Source organism: Cupressus sempervirens, chromosome 7 (genome assembly GCF_028749045.1).
Source record: "Cupressus sempervirens isolate cs-2001-9-10 chromosome 7, ASM2874904v1, whole genome shotgun sequence".
Taxonomy (NCBI): domain Eukaryota; kingdom Viridiplantae; phylum Streptophyta; class Pinopsida; order Cupressales; family Cupressaceae; genus Cupressus; species Cupressus sempervirens.
In genome coordinates this window covers 899,543,171-899,557,653 of record NC_143124.1, presented here as the reverse complement: position 1 = coordinate 899,557,653, position 14,483 = coordinate 899,543,171, and the positions used below count along the sequence as shown (strand labels likewise).

At 33.3% G+C, this 14,483-nt stretch overlaps 1 pseudogene; it reads right to left on the bottom strand.

Annotated features, from left to right (window-relative positions):
- Positions 1 to 2,947: 2,947 nt before the first annotated feature.
- LOC149550397 (threonine synthase, chloroplastic-like) lies at positions 2,948 to 10,718 on the bottom strand (annotated as a pseudogene).
- Positions 10,719 to 14,483: the final 3,765 nt, after the last annotated feature.

Below are 14,483 nucleotides of genomic sequence, written 5' to 3'. Positions count from 1 at the left end.
TGGTATTAGAGCATCTGGTCCTTGAAGAATAAGCTTAATAACTTTGGGAGATCATTGGTGAGTTACTTTAGTAAAGATAGTCCTAAATCTGATGGATGAAATTTCAACACCCTGAAGATGAAGCTTCTTGGTAAGAGATCAAAATTGTGCACATAATTGAGCATTGAGTTTTTGGATAGAGACATAAGTAAAGATAGATTAAGATCCAAAGAAGACATGAAGAACAAGGAAGGTATTTATCTACTTATGAAAAGAGAACAAAAAGGTATGGAGTTTTTTTCTTGTTGGACATGTAATGAGTTTGGTCATTTTTCATCTACATGCCCTAAGAGAGGAAGGAAAACTTGAGAGTTCAATTTCTAATAAAGATGAAGAATTTAAAGCAAGCATGGAAAGATTCTTGAATGATTATAATGATAAGGATAATGAGCTTAAATTGGCTAAGAAAGAGGAAGTATTAGAAGAGATAGCTTTGGTAACTATTATTGATGATTGTGAAGAAGAGGATAATTCTAGAATTGTCAGACAAAATGATGAAGTAATCTTTGAGTCTGACAATGATTTGTAGAATGAAGGAGAGAAAAGACATAGCCAATGTTTGGAACCTTCAATAGAGCTAAGAGTTGAGATAACAACTCGTACTTCTAGTAGGAATATGACAAAGAATCACCCACTAGAGTAGATCATTAGAGGTCGAGATAAAGGTGTGATGACAAGAAGCAAAATCAATGAAGAAATATGTCTAATATTTCAAGTTGAACCAAAGAATGTAGATGAAGCATGTAAAGATGATTATTGAAAGCAAGCCACGAATTAAGAAGAATTGGATCAAATAGTGAAGAATGAGATAGGAGAATTGGTCCCCAGATCAGAAGACAAAAATGTGATAGGAAGAAAATGGGTATTCAGGAACAAGATGAATGAAGAAGGTGAAGTTGTAAGGAACAAAGCAAGATTGGTTTGTAAAGGTTACTTACAACAAGAAGGAATAGACTATGATGAAACCTATTCTTTTGTGGAAAGAATAGAAGTAGTAAGGCTATTCTTAGCCTATGCAACACATAAGAAATTCAAAGTGTATCAAATGGATGTCAAGTCAGAATTTCTAAATGGAGAACTTGAAGAAGAGGTATACATAGAACAGCCTTAAGGTTTTCCTTTAACAGATGACAAGGACATAGTCTACATATTGAAGAAAGCATTGTATGGCTTAAAGAAAGCACCCAAAACTTGGTATGCAAGGTTGGACAAGTATTTAACAAAGCTTGGATTTATAAAAGGTATGATAGATAGTAATCTATACTAGAAAGAACTAGATGATGGATTGATAATTTTGGTAATATTTGTTGATGATATCATATTTGGAGTAAATGATGATGAAAGTGACAAGTTTGCAGAAGAAATGAAGAAGGAATTTGAAATGAGCATGATAAGAGAAGCAAAATACTTCCTAGGATTATAGATTGTGTAGGACAAAAGAATCTTTATTTCTTAGACTAAGTATTTGAACGATCTACTGAAAAGGTTTGGTTTGGAAACATGTAAACTAGTTGGAACACCTATGGTAATTGGACACAAGTTATCTACAAAGGATGAGACAGCTACTATTGAGCAAAAGAAGTATCTCAGTATAATGGTACATAGAGAAGCCTGAAGGTTGTCCTTTGACAGATGACAATGACATAGTATGAAAATTGAAGAAAGCATTGTATGGCTTGAAGCAAGCACCAAGAACCTGGTATACAAGGTTGGACAAGCATTTGAAAAATCTTGGATATAAAAAATTTATGGCAGATAATAATTTGTATTGAAACGAAATTGATGATGGATTGATGATTTTTGTAATATTTGTTAATGATATCATATTTGGAGGAAATGATGAGGAAAGTGACAAGTTTGCAAAAGAGATGAAGAATGAATTTGAAATGAGTATGATAGGAGAAATGAAATATTTTCTAAGATTACAAATTGTACAAAATAAAGAAGGAATATTTATATCTCAGACTAAGTATTTGAAGGATTTACTAAAAAGGTCTAGTTTGGAAGCATGTAAACTTGTTGGAACACCTATGGTAACTAGACACACATTATCTACAAAGGATGGGATACCTACTATTTAGCAGAAGAAGTACAAATCTATGATTGGAGGATTGCAATATCTAACTCACACAAGGCCAAATATTGCAAATGTAGTTGGAATTGTTGCAAAATTCCATGCTGATCCCAGAGAAGAACATTATGCAATAGTCAAAAGGATATTTAGATATCTAAAAGGAACAATAGAGTTTAGATTGTGGTATGATAGATCTAATGATTTTACTCTAAGTGCTTATACTGATGCTGATTGGGTAGGCAATATGGATGATAGAAAGAGAACCAGTGGTGGAGCCTTCTTTCTTGGAGGAAGATTGATTTCTTGGCTAAGAAAGAAGTAGGATTGTAGTTCACAAAGTACAGTGGAAGTAGAATATGTTGCAACAGCTAATAATTGCAATGAAGTTGTTTGGATGAAACAGATGCTGAAGGATATAAGGATAGAAATTGGTGAACCTATTGTCATACATTGTGATAACACAAGCACAATAAATATATCTAAGAATCTGGTGTTACATTTGAAGACCAAGCACATTTCTATTGTCATATGTTGAGAGAGAAAGTTGTAGAAAAGGAAATTAGATTGGAGTATGTGAGCACTAAAGAGTAGATTTCAGATATATTCACTAAGCCTCTTCCCAAAGAGACTTTTGATTATTTACGAGTTATGCTAGGGGTCATGCCTCTTCTTACATCAAAGTAGAAGATGAAAGAGTGCATCAATCCAATATAATATAGCACCATTATTTTTTTGGACTGAATGCTGATGCTTCCTAAATGGGGGAGTATCTATGATGGACAAAGTTGTCTAGGAATCTTGTTGGATGTTGTTTTCAATAGTGTTTTTAGAGAATTAAACTACTAAGAATACGTTGGTGCAGAGTTTGATGATTTCTAAAACCTTTGACATTGATGTCAATGGGGGAGAAGTATGACATAAAAAACATCATGGGGGAGAAGCAAAAACATCACGAGGAAAAAGATCATGGGGAGAAGCAAAGACAAGAAAGAACAAGTACGAAATGTTTAGGAGAAGTACATCATGGAATGACAGTTTGATAGAAAGCACATTGAGGTATATCAATGGGGGAGAATTATTGATAAAGAGGATTTAAAAAGAAATATTAACAGTCTTTTGAAATTAGTATTCTTGGAACTAGATGTTTTTCATCTATGTTGCCATCAATTCCAAATGGGGGGATTTTTGGAAGCATGAATGCTGATGGTATTCCTATGGGGGAGTATTGTAGATATGTTACTATGATGATATGTTACATTCATGACTGAGTTTGTCATTATTGTCAACATAGTAGTTTTCTATGGTATCTGATAGAAGTACAATAGAAAGATCAAGTTGGTATGGATGACTAGTTGAGTATTCTCACTATTTGAGGTTATGGGAGATACTTCTAAGTATCAAATCTTTAATATATTCACATACCACTTCATACATTCTAATCCACAACTTGACCTTATACTTATATCTTTCACATTGTCAAGTTGGCTAGAATACAACTTAGAGTAACTAATATTCATTTTCTCAGTCGGCTAGAACCAATACATAAATCAATTAAACTTAATATACCAAAATAAGAAAGTTCTTCATTAGTCGGCCCTTCTTGGTAGACACTAACTCAGAAACAATTTTTCTATGTTAACCAAGTGAAGCTCGGTCAACACTTCATACTAGCAAAGTTATCGAGTGAGCTCAGTTAGCACTGGTTCCATCAAATATTTCCTTCATTAACCGATTGAGCTCAGTTAACACTCATCATCTGTAGACTTTCCTTTGGCACCCGAGTTAACTTGGTAGGTACTGCCTTCTAAACTAGGCAAACTTTGAATTGATCGATAGCCACAAAAAACTATCTTCAATGCTCGAGTGAGCTCGATATATACCGACTAATAAAGATACGACATTTGTGTGTAACATCAAAGACAATACACAATTAATCAATTGTATCCAACAATATGTCATAAATTGAATTGATTAAAAGTGATGGCAACCATGAGATGTTGAGAAAACTATTTGGAAGTACAACATTTGTTCAAACACTAGAACTTATGGTATAAGGATATATGGATCATGTCACTAGCATTGTAAATCTTTCTATGGTATGGACATATAACAGAGCATATGGAATCCTGTGCATTTGAGGATAGAAAGATCAAGAAACTAAGTTGTTATCAATAACTATTCATTTTATATAAAAATTTGTCCAGAAAATCTTTTTCTTTATTCACTGCAAAAAGTTTCTTAGTTTGTGGCTCCAAACCCTTTCCTGCATCAATAAGCATCACTACATTATCTGCTACTACTAATGTCCTAGAAATTGTCAGTCAAAATGAACCATAAGCATTAAAAATGCAATGAAGAACAAATATGTGCCAAAAACCCAAAAATGCACAAAACCACTCACCAAAATGTATCCTCCCCAAAATCCTGGAACAAAAATGTAAAGCTAAGCAGTTAAAAAGAAAAGCAACTTTATAAAAACAATCATAATTAGAGATAGTGGAACAAACTTTTATCTAGATCTTACCAAATGATGTTAGCTATTTCCATCTTATGAGGAACATTTATATGAAATGAGAGTAATTATTTGGAAAATAACATACCTTGTTGGAAAACAGTATGATTAATCATATGAGGACCTATACAAAAAGGACTCGATTACCATGCAGCTAGTTTGACTAATGTTTTTCCATAACAGAGCTTCAATTAGATAGAAATTGACTTCATTCATGCATAAATACTAAAAGAGTTGTTCTAGATTTTGCTTTGAACTTTTACCCTTTTCAAATAAATTTGGAGAAGGTAAACATACAAGTGTATATATTATAAATAAAATATTTACAAATGGGAGTTGCCTAAAACAAAATAGGTGATCCAAGTAAAAAATTGATAACTAGACCTCCCCTATCTTCATGAGTTATTATGGTTACTTGTTAGGAAATTGGTGGGTTCAAACAATTCAGGCTTAAGGAATATTAAAAAGCAAAAATATCAAAACACATTTGTAGCACATTGATTTAAATTTTTAATGAGAAGATGTCAAAACTTTTGTTTGACAAGCATTAAATAGTAGACATGAGGTTTTCAGAGTTATGAAAATGAGTGTACATTTCTCAAGAAAATTATGTGATTTTAGTTTACATCAAAATTTCAGAAAAGAATGTTGTTGAGACAAACTAAATTGATCATAAAAATCAAGAAATTTTCTCAATCATAAGCATTGCAGTTTTCAACAACATTTAATAGGAATTGTAAAATATGACCAGTAAGAAGGTATAGAGCCCCACTTATCTTGGTGAAGATGTCATATTATCAACCAACAAAGGAAGATACTTGAGGCTTTAAGAGAGTTCTTTGCTTGAGGCTCCAATACTGACATTTTTTTTTTATCTTTCTATTTTGGTAAATAATTGAGTGAATTAAATGAATGAGCAAAGCGATCATCTAAAGGAGTTACAAAGATGACATTTCTATAAAGAAATAATTGTAAATTAGAAATTATCTAATATTTACATAAGTTACAATACTGACCAATTTGCCAACCAAGTTTCCTGGAAAGTTCTATAATGCTATCAATCATCAAATATCCTTATGACAGTAACAACATGCTTGAAGCATTAAGCACAAACTGCAACATGCAATTTGCACCATATTCATACCACCCTAAAATCAACATAGTATGGAAACAATGGTGTGTTTATTTGGGGGTAAAAGCACAAACCTGTGTCACCCTTTTGTAAAGGAAAATGTTAACAAAAGTATAACTATTCACCTTCAATGGCATAAAATGGGTATTATTATTTTGAATTTGAAAATGAAGTAAACTAATTAAATCTATATAAATTAAAGAACTTTGGGATCATAATTTTTAATAATTATTTGGAATAAGAAATGAAACATTTTTATACTTTTTATAGATAATTTTTTAGTTGCTAAAAAATGCTGAAAATTAGGGGTCTAGTTCCCACCACAAAACTATATGGAAATAAACTTATTTTCCTTTGATCTTAGACCATGTTATAGATAACATATATAACTAGAACAATCAAAAATAAAAATCAGCTTTAGACCTATATTTTCTCTTTCATAATGATTCAAATTTCAGCTCACCTAAAATTGATAGTTTTCGTCTCCCACCACATTTTGCAAAACAAATCTATTCTAACTAGGAGAAAAAATATACATTCTAGAAGAGCACTCTCTCCTCTAGAATGCAATATAATTTTAAAATTCTTTTGATATGATTTGATATTTTTTTCCTTCTCAAAATAACATCTTTTTGAGTGTTAAAATACGTGCTTGTAGAAAATTTTAATTAACATATACTATATCTAATTGAAACTATTAGAAATGGAAAAAGAAATATGTAAATAAGCAATACCAGGAAAGAATCTAAGTGAGTTAATGCATGAAAAGATATTACCATAAGATAGGAGAGAGAAAACTTCAAGATCCAACACCATGAGACAAGATATTTAGAAAGGGGAAAGCAAAAAAAACCCCTTGTGACATTATGAATGAGGCATGAAAAAGCCTAAGGAAAGAGAGAGAGAGAGAGAGAGAGAGAGAGAGAGCAATCACCCATACAATAATTGAGAAGAGGAAGAAACCTCATAAGAAATGAGAGAGGAGGGTCATCTCTTAAATAGAGATGAGAAAGAGGAGTTAGAATGTAACTCCCATGTCTATGAATGCCACCATTCATAAGTGTGTGAGGCCAAGTGTGAGATTCCTCTTAGTGAGGAATAATCTAAATTACAAATTATAATAAATATTTGTCCTCACATATTCCAGTAGAGGACAAAATAAGATGTAGTGGAAAAAGGACAAAAATGAAATATATTAGGATACCTTGGCTTATATCCTAATATATTATAACAATAAAGAAAGGAGGATTAACCTTGGTTTATAAACATACCAAGGAAAATTACAACTTATAACACCCCCCTTTAATCTTTACTTGGGGTAATTATATCAAGGGGTATTAAACCCATAATTTACAAAAATCTGCAACTTAATCTTCAATATGAAGTAATTTGATTGTCTTCAAGGCATATGGTACATTTGTAGATCCGAGAGAAGTACATGAGTCCTTTGAATGTGATAAAGTGGAAGCATAGACACATCTTCATATGTGAAAAATCAAGAAGGTTCCTTGATGGATCACCTAGAAAAAAATCAGAGAACAAAAAACAAGACAACTATCCACAAGGAGCATTTCATTTTATATTCAAATTAGAAATCCTTTTGAATAAGGATAAAAAAAATTCTCATAGAGAAATAGAGAGGAAAATACAATATGTTACCACAAAGCAATGGAATTAACCTGATATTATATGCTCAAAATATTATCAACAAGGACAAAAGGCTTGATCAGTGTTCTCAAGAAAAGTATATGATACTAATCTACTAATGACCACAGACAAGGCCAACTAATGGTATTTTCATCAACATTGGATCAATCACGTGGATATAGACAGTCCACTTAATGAATCATCTCACTGCAAGTTAATGGGGGCGTCCCTCCATAACACGCATGACTCATGATCTAAGCAATAAAGTATGCAAATCATTATCACATTAATATTTATGAAAATAAAGTAAAAAGAGAGACATGCTGATCAAAATAGTATTATCATGATTTTTGTTAGTATACTCAAATGAATGGATTATGAGGCTTTAACAACATATTGCCTTCAAATTGGATCAAATCATTTGAATTTGGAGGGAAAAACTCCAATAATAGTATCCTCTTCATTGAGAAACAAAATGGAACAACATAAAGGGAAACTCCATAAATATCAACCTTTCAAAGTAAAGCATATAGAATCAAATGGAGGGAAACTCCATATAAAATGAGTGCACACCAATATAGGATGGAGGGATACTCCATGGGCCAGATAAGGAAACTATGTATCAGTTATACTGAGGGGACCTACATAGTTAACCTTGAAAAAATTGGCTCCCTATGCAACTCAAAAAAAAAAGATCAACATGGGTCAAAACAACTTTCTTAAATAGAGTCTCCAATATTGGAGTGCTCCAAGATATGGTAGCCTCGTCACCTATACACTAAAAAATTAGCAAGGTGTAGGAAGTCATACCATGAATAAATCAAAACTAGGAGCATACACCAAGGAGACAAAGGGATTGGAATGGGAAATCCCCATAAAAATATCATCCTCGCATTGAGGAAAAATGGAGGGAAACTCCATTGAAGTAAGTGCACACCAATTATAGGTTGGAGTGATACTCCACGGCAAGATAAGGCAACTATGAGTCAATTAAAAACTGTCGGGTCCACCATAGTTAACCTTGATAAATTGGCTCCCGATGCAACTTACAAAATATATATATAATAAAAGAATGGTATTAACCCATGAAATGCTACTATGAGCATAAAGAGATGCTATAAAAGCAAAAAACTGCAACCATGTGCAGATAGATCAATTAAGTCAAATCATTAAATAATGAAGGCAATAGTGTATGATAACTTATAAACCTGAATAATTTGAGATAAATAAGAAAAATTTGGAAGAGCAATAAGCATAAATTATTAGATATCAGGTAGAAAACTCCATTAAGGGTAAGCATGAGTACTTAAGAGATTTTATGCAGTGGAGTCTTGAGCATATGTATTTTAGAGAAGAAAAAGAAACATTCTAAATTAATAAAATCACAATAGCTTGTATATTTATTTGGGTATATATGTGGGCCCCCATAAATACTTGAATAAATATACTTAAAATATGAAATCCTACAATGAAACAAGGTCATATCTAGCTCACATGGAAGTCAAATTATTGATGGAACATAAATACGTATTCTAAAAGAAATAGACTTGAGGTACTTACCTTGACGCTTGATCAAAAATTAAAATGAAAAATAATATAAATACCTATATTCACAAAAAAAATGATAAAGTTTCTATCATTTTGTCTCCAAATTCAAATTTATTGAATTGCATTATAAGATTTTAAGAACGTGGACTTGTCAAATAAGATCAAAAACTTTAGTAGGTCTCTATTTGAACACTGAGTCCAAATTTGAAAAGAAGAGTATAATTCTTGCTCAAAGCATACTTAGCAACAACTGATGGCAAACTGTTGTCATATTGGTAAGGTTGTCAATATACGCTGCGATTGCCAATTTAGATTTGGTTCTGCAAAGTATTCAAGGTTTTCAATAACCAGTACGTAGTTGAGAAACTGATAGCTAGAGAATTTTATGCTGCTTTAATGGCCCTAGCAAACTCAGCAATGATGCAGATGCATTCGCCACTTCTACAAACTCATCAAGTGGGCATTCGACATAAGCAGAGGAGTATTCAATTCAATCAGACGGGTATCCAGTATAAACTTAGAGAAGCTGGTTTTCATTGCAGAGCCAAAATTTGCTTTTACTGGCAAAGGGGGATTTGCATATCGGCACTTCATGTCTGAAATCTTCTGAGAATGATAATCAATCTTTGACTGTGTAAATTTTAGCCCATGAGTAGTGCTGACCACTATAGTTCTAATGTTGAGCCCAATAACACCTTTATTTCTGAGTCTTAGCAATGCCGCTAGAGCAACTCCAGTATGTGGGCATATAAACATACCCTTTAAATCTGCCTGAGCAGTAGCATCCATCAACTCCTCCTCTGTAGCCTCCTCAAATATTCCATCATAGCTCTGTAGTGCAAAAACTGCTCGGTCGATTGACATAGGATCACCAATCTGGATTGCAGATGCAAATGTTGAACTAGCCTTCACAGCCTTAAAGTCCTTCCATCTTGACTTATAGTACAAATACAGGGGATTGGCATTAGCGGCTTGTGCACAAACTAGTTTGGGAACCCTATCTACCAAGCCCAACTCTTTACACATCTGGAATCCCTTGTAAAAAGCATAGATATTGCCCAAATTGCCACCAGGTACAATGACCCAGTCGGGCACTTCCTAGTCAAACTGCTGCAAGATTTTGATTGCGACAGTTTTTTGCCCTACTAATCGCAGGCTATTCAAAGAATCAGCCAAATAGATAGGATACTCAGCCGTCACCTCTCTAATCAACCTCATACAGCCATCAAAGTCAGTATCCAAACTAAGCACCAATGCACCATTGGCAATAGGCTGAACCAACTGGGCAATTGAAATCCTGTTTGCAGACAGGAAAACAATAGCAGGGATCCTGGCAACAGCACAGTAGGCTGATAGGGCAGCTGACGTGTCCCCAGTGGAAGCACATCCCACACCCATAAGAGGCCTGTTCATCTTCCTAAGCCTATTGACCTGGCTAACAAGCACCGTCATCCCCAAATCCTTAAAACTCCCTGTATGACTAATCCCACAGTGTTTCACCCACAGATCAGTCATACCCAATAACTCTAATCCTTCATTTATAAGTTGTCACAATAAATTGTAATCAGTACTATCTATGGGGATTGGAGGTTTTGGTTTGGCTCCAAAATTTGGGAATGAATACGTTTGCCATTAGCTGAGTATTTTTCTAGAATATTAGTTCTCAATAAATGAGTATAAGAAGAAGATATAGTATTACAAAATGCCGTGGCATCAACAGAATAAAATAAGCTGGATTCATGAGAATTGAAAAACTTGTGCTGCATATGAAATATGAACCCAACTAAGTGTGTAAGCTGAAGCATTTTTGGTGGTACAGAAATGGAGCAAAACCGACATGGAGTGCATTATGTGCTTGTCCAAACTAAAGTAATCTTGGCTTTTCAACATTCGATTTCAGAACTAGATCTAGAGGAGAGGGGCCAGACTTTGTCGCAGAGGCATCAAATTCTATATAGAGGTGTTAGTAACAGTTCTGAGAAAAATGGCAGCTGCTGGATTGCAAACCAATTACATGGGAGGCATACTGCACAAGTTCAACGTCAGAAATGCAATATCTCCTAAATGGCAGTTCACAGTGCGAGCCAACAAAGCTGAGCCTTCAGAATAATGTGAAAGTTTTCTGAAATATACGCTCGTTGATCAGGCACATACTGTTGTGTTGATAAAGGAGTTACGTCTATTAGTAACGGCTCTGATTATACTTGACAGAGCACAATATATATATATATATATATATATATATATATATATAAGATGCACCACTCTGCCCGTGTAGGCATTATGATTATAAAGCAGTGGTTAGGAACGACTTTGAGAACGCCTGATACGTATTACTAAAATAAACAATGCAAACAAAAAAAATTGAAAGCTCTATATAATCGATAAATTCCCTCTGCATCCAATGACCATAAACTAAACTAACAACACTCTGATACGTCCAAGAATTAATGATAGTATCTGTAGTCATAATTGCTGAGTCAGCTGAAGGAGCGAATGACATAGAGTTATCTCAAGATGTCCTCTGTCTGAAGCGGCTTTATTGTTATAATATATGGGGGCATTCCCGTGGCTAAGGAGATATTTCTTAGCCAGCCCAACATCCTGGAGCTCGAGGCTCCCCTCAAGATCTGCAGTGATATCCATGGACAATATTCTGACCTGTTAAGGCTGTTCGATCATGGTGGCTTTCCACTAGATGCAAATTACTTGTTTTTGGGTGATTATGTTGATCGTGGTAAGCAGAGTTTAGAGACAATATGCCTTCTTCTTGCCTACAAGATCAAGTACCCATAAAACTTCTTTCTTTTAAGGGGAAACCATGAATGTGCATCCTTTAACAGAATATAGTACTAGTTATATGAATTCAACTATGTGAAGCATGTTAAATGATATTTTATATCTGATGCTACCTTTCTTATTTATTACATTTAAAATGTAGAATGACTAATATCTTTGATTTTGTTTTATTAGAAGTCTCACAAATAAATTAAAAAAAATATTGCAAAGACATATTTGAAGTTATAATATGTAAATAGACAAAATTCAGAAAAGATTAAAGTGTAATTAAATTAGAGTAATGCAATAACTAATTCCTTGTAAAAGCATACTAAAGAGAAATAAGTGATTTATCAACAATATATCAAAACTTACACAAATTAGAGCAAACAGGGGTTAATCGGGTTTGGCGGTAAACCAGCCAAACTCAGAAAAAATTCAATTTCTTCCAACTTAAGAAGATTAACAAAGAAATTAGTGAAATCTCTCTCAAGAGTCTCCTTCAAATTGTACCTTCATGCAAACACTCAAAAAACAAAGATTAAACTGCTTTGATACCATGTTAGAAATGGAAAAAGAAATATGTAAATAAACAATACCAGGAAAGAATCTAAGTGAGTTAATGCATGAAAAGATATTACCATAAGATAGGAGAGAGAAAGCTTCAAGATCCAACACCATGAGACAAGATATTTGGAAAGGGGAAAGCAAAAAAAACTCCTTGTGACATTATGAATGAGGCATGAAAAAGCCTAGAGAGAGAGAGAGAGAGAGAGAGAGAGAGAGAGAGCAATCACTCATACAATAATTGAGAAGAGGAAGAAACCTCATGAGAAATGAGAGAGGAGGACCATCTCTTACATAGAGATGAGAGAGAGGAGTTAGAATGTAACTCCCATGTCTATGAATGCCACCATTCATAAGTGTGTGAGGCCAAGTGTGAGATTCCTCTTAGGGAGGAATAATCTAGATTACAAATTACAATAAATATTTGTCCTCACATATTCCACTAGAGGAAAAAATAAGATGTAGTGGAAAAAGGACAAAAATGAAATATATTAGGATACCTTGGCTTATATCCTAATATATTATTAAAATAAAGAAAGGAGGATTAACCTTGGTTTATAAACATAACAAGGAAATATTACAACTTCTAACAGAAACACTACAAACTATATATGAGAATATTCTTGACTTTGAGTTCTATGAAATGGTTTTTATATGTTATTAAAAAAAATTCATAAAAAATAGTAAGATTTATTGAAACACCACTTTTCTAAAATAATTATTTTTCTTTGGTAATTGGATACAAACTAGTATAAAACTTGCATTTAATAGACATTTCCAATTGGTAAATTGTGAGACCATATATAACTTAGCTAGAATGAGTTTATCTAGATTATATGATTGAACAACATTGATTTTTAGATAGAAATATTCAAATTTAGTTATTTTGATAAGTTAACTCAACAGGTGATGCAACTTTGTACTTTTACCTTTGGATTGTGGATTTATGTAATCTAACATATTTGTAACACATTTCAAAGTTTACATATACAGTCTGTAGGGCACATCAAAGGTGACACAAACCAGGAAAGAGAAGGTTGGTCAACACCATCTTGGCTCTGGTGGATATATGAAAATTTACTCATACTTTGTAAGTAGCAATAAATGAAATTTCATATAATTTTTATTATATAAAATTACTAATAAGAAACACATTCAAAATTGATGATATTATGAAAAAAATGCAGGGCATTGAATTCAATCTAGCGCCCATAGAAGAGGAAAAAAGAATTGGCTTCAAGCAAGGCTATAAAGAAGTGGTTTCCCACCACTACATAGATTTTTAGTGGCCAAAAAGATGTAGAAGATTCTGGTGCATTGGTTCACACATAGGTAATTAGGCCTAATGAATAATAACAATAATTGAGAACTTCATGAGAAATAATCTATTTGATGTTAATTTCAAACAACGATAACAATGTGCAGATAAAATTTTAGTGCAACTTACTACTTCTAGCACAAATCTTACTCATGATGATGAGGACACAAATCCTACACATGATTGTTAGTACCTGATATGGTCACAATTTCAAAGCTTCAAGTTTAGAGTTGTTGAACCACTTCGAACTGAAGTTCAAAGTAGTTCAAAGTAGTTCGATGGTTCAGAGGTCCAAGTTGGTTTGTTGGTTCAACATGCAGACTCATATAAGGCTTAAGGTTGTAAAGTTCAATGATTTAGAGCAAAGGTATAAGGATCATTTAATCCAAGTTCAGAGGACTTCACAAGAAGTTTCATAGTTTTAGAATTTAGTTTTAGATGTTAAATCCCTTTGAACCACTTCGAACTAAAGTTCGAAGTAGTTCAAATTGGTTCAAAGCAATTCAATGGTTCAGCTGACTCATCCTGCAGGTTCAATACAAATCAAAGTTTAGACTCTGGGTTCAAAATGTAGATTTGTTAATTTAGAAAAGTTCAAAGCTCGGCCCTAGTCCATGATTCAAGGTTCCTTAATTTAGAAGTTCGAAGTGGTTCAGTAGTTCAAAGAAGATTGTTTTGTAGGTTCATGGTTATCCTGTGAGGGTCACATATGCAATTCAGTGGCCGGGGTTTGGTGATTCAGTACAAGAGTATGAAGAACACAGATTTGGTCTTCACAAGAGAACTTCATCAAAATTATCAAGATCTTTTTTTTGGGCATATCAATTCAAAGTATTTAGAGATACATGGAAAATCACGAGGTTTGAAT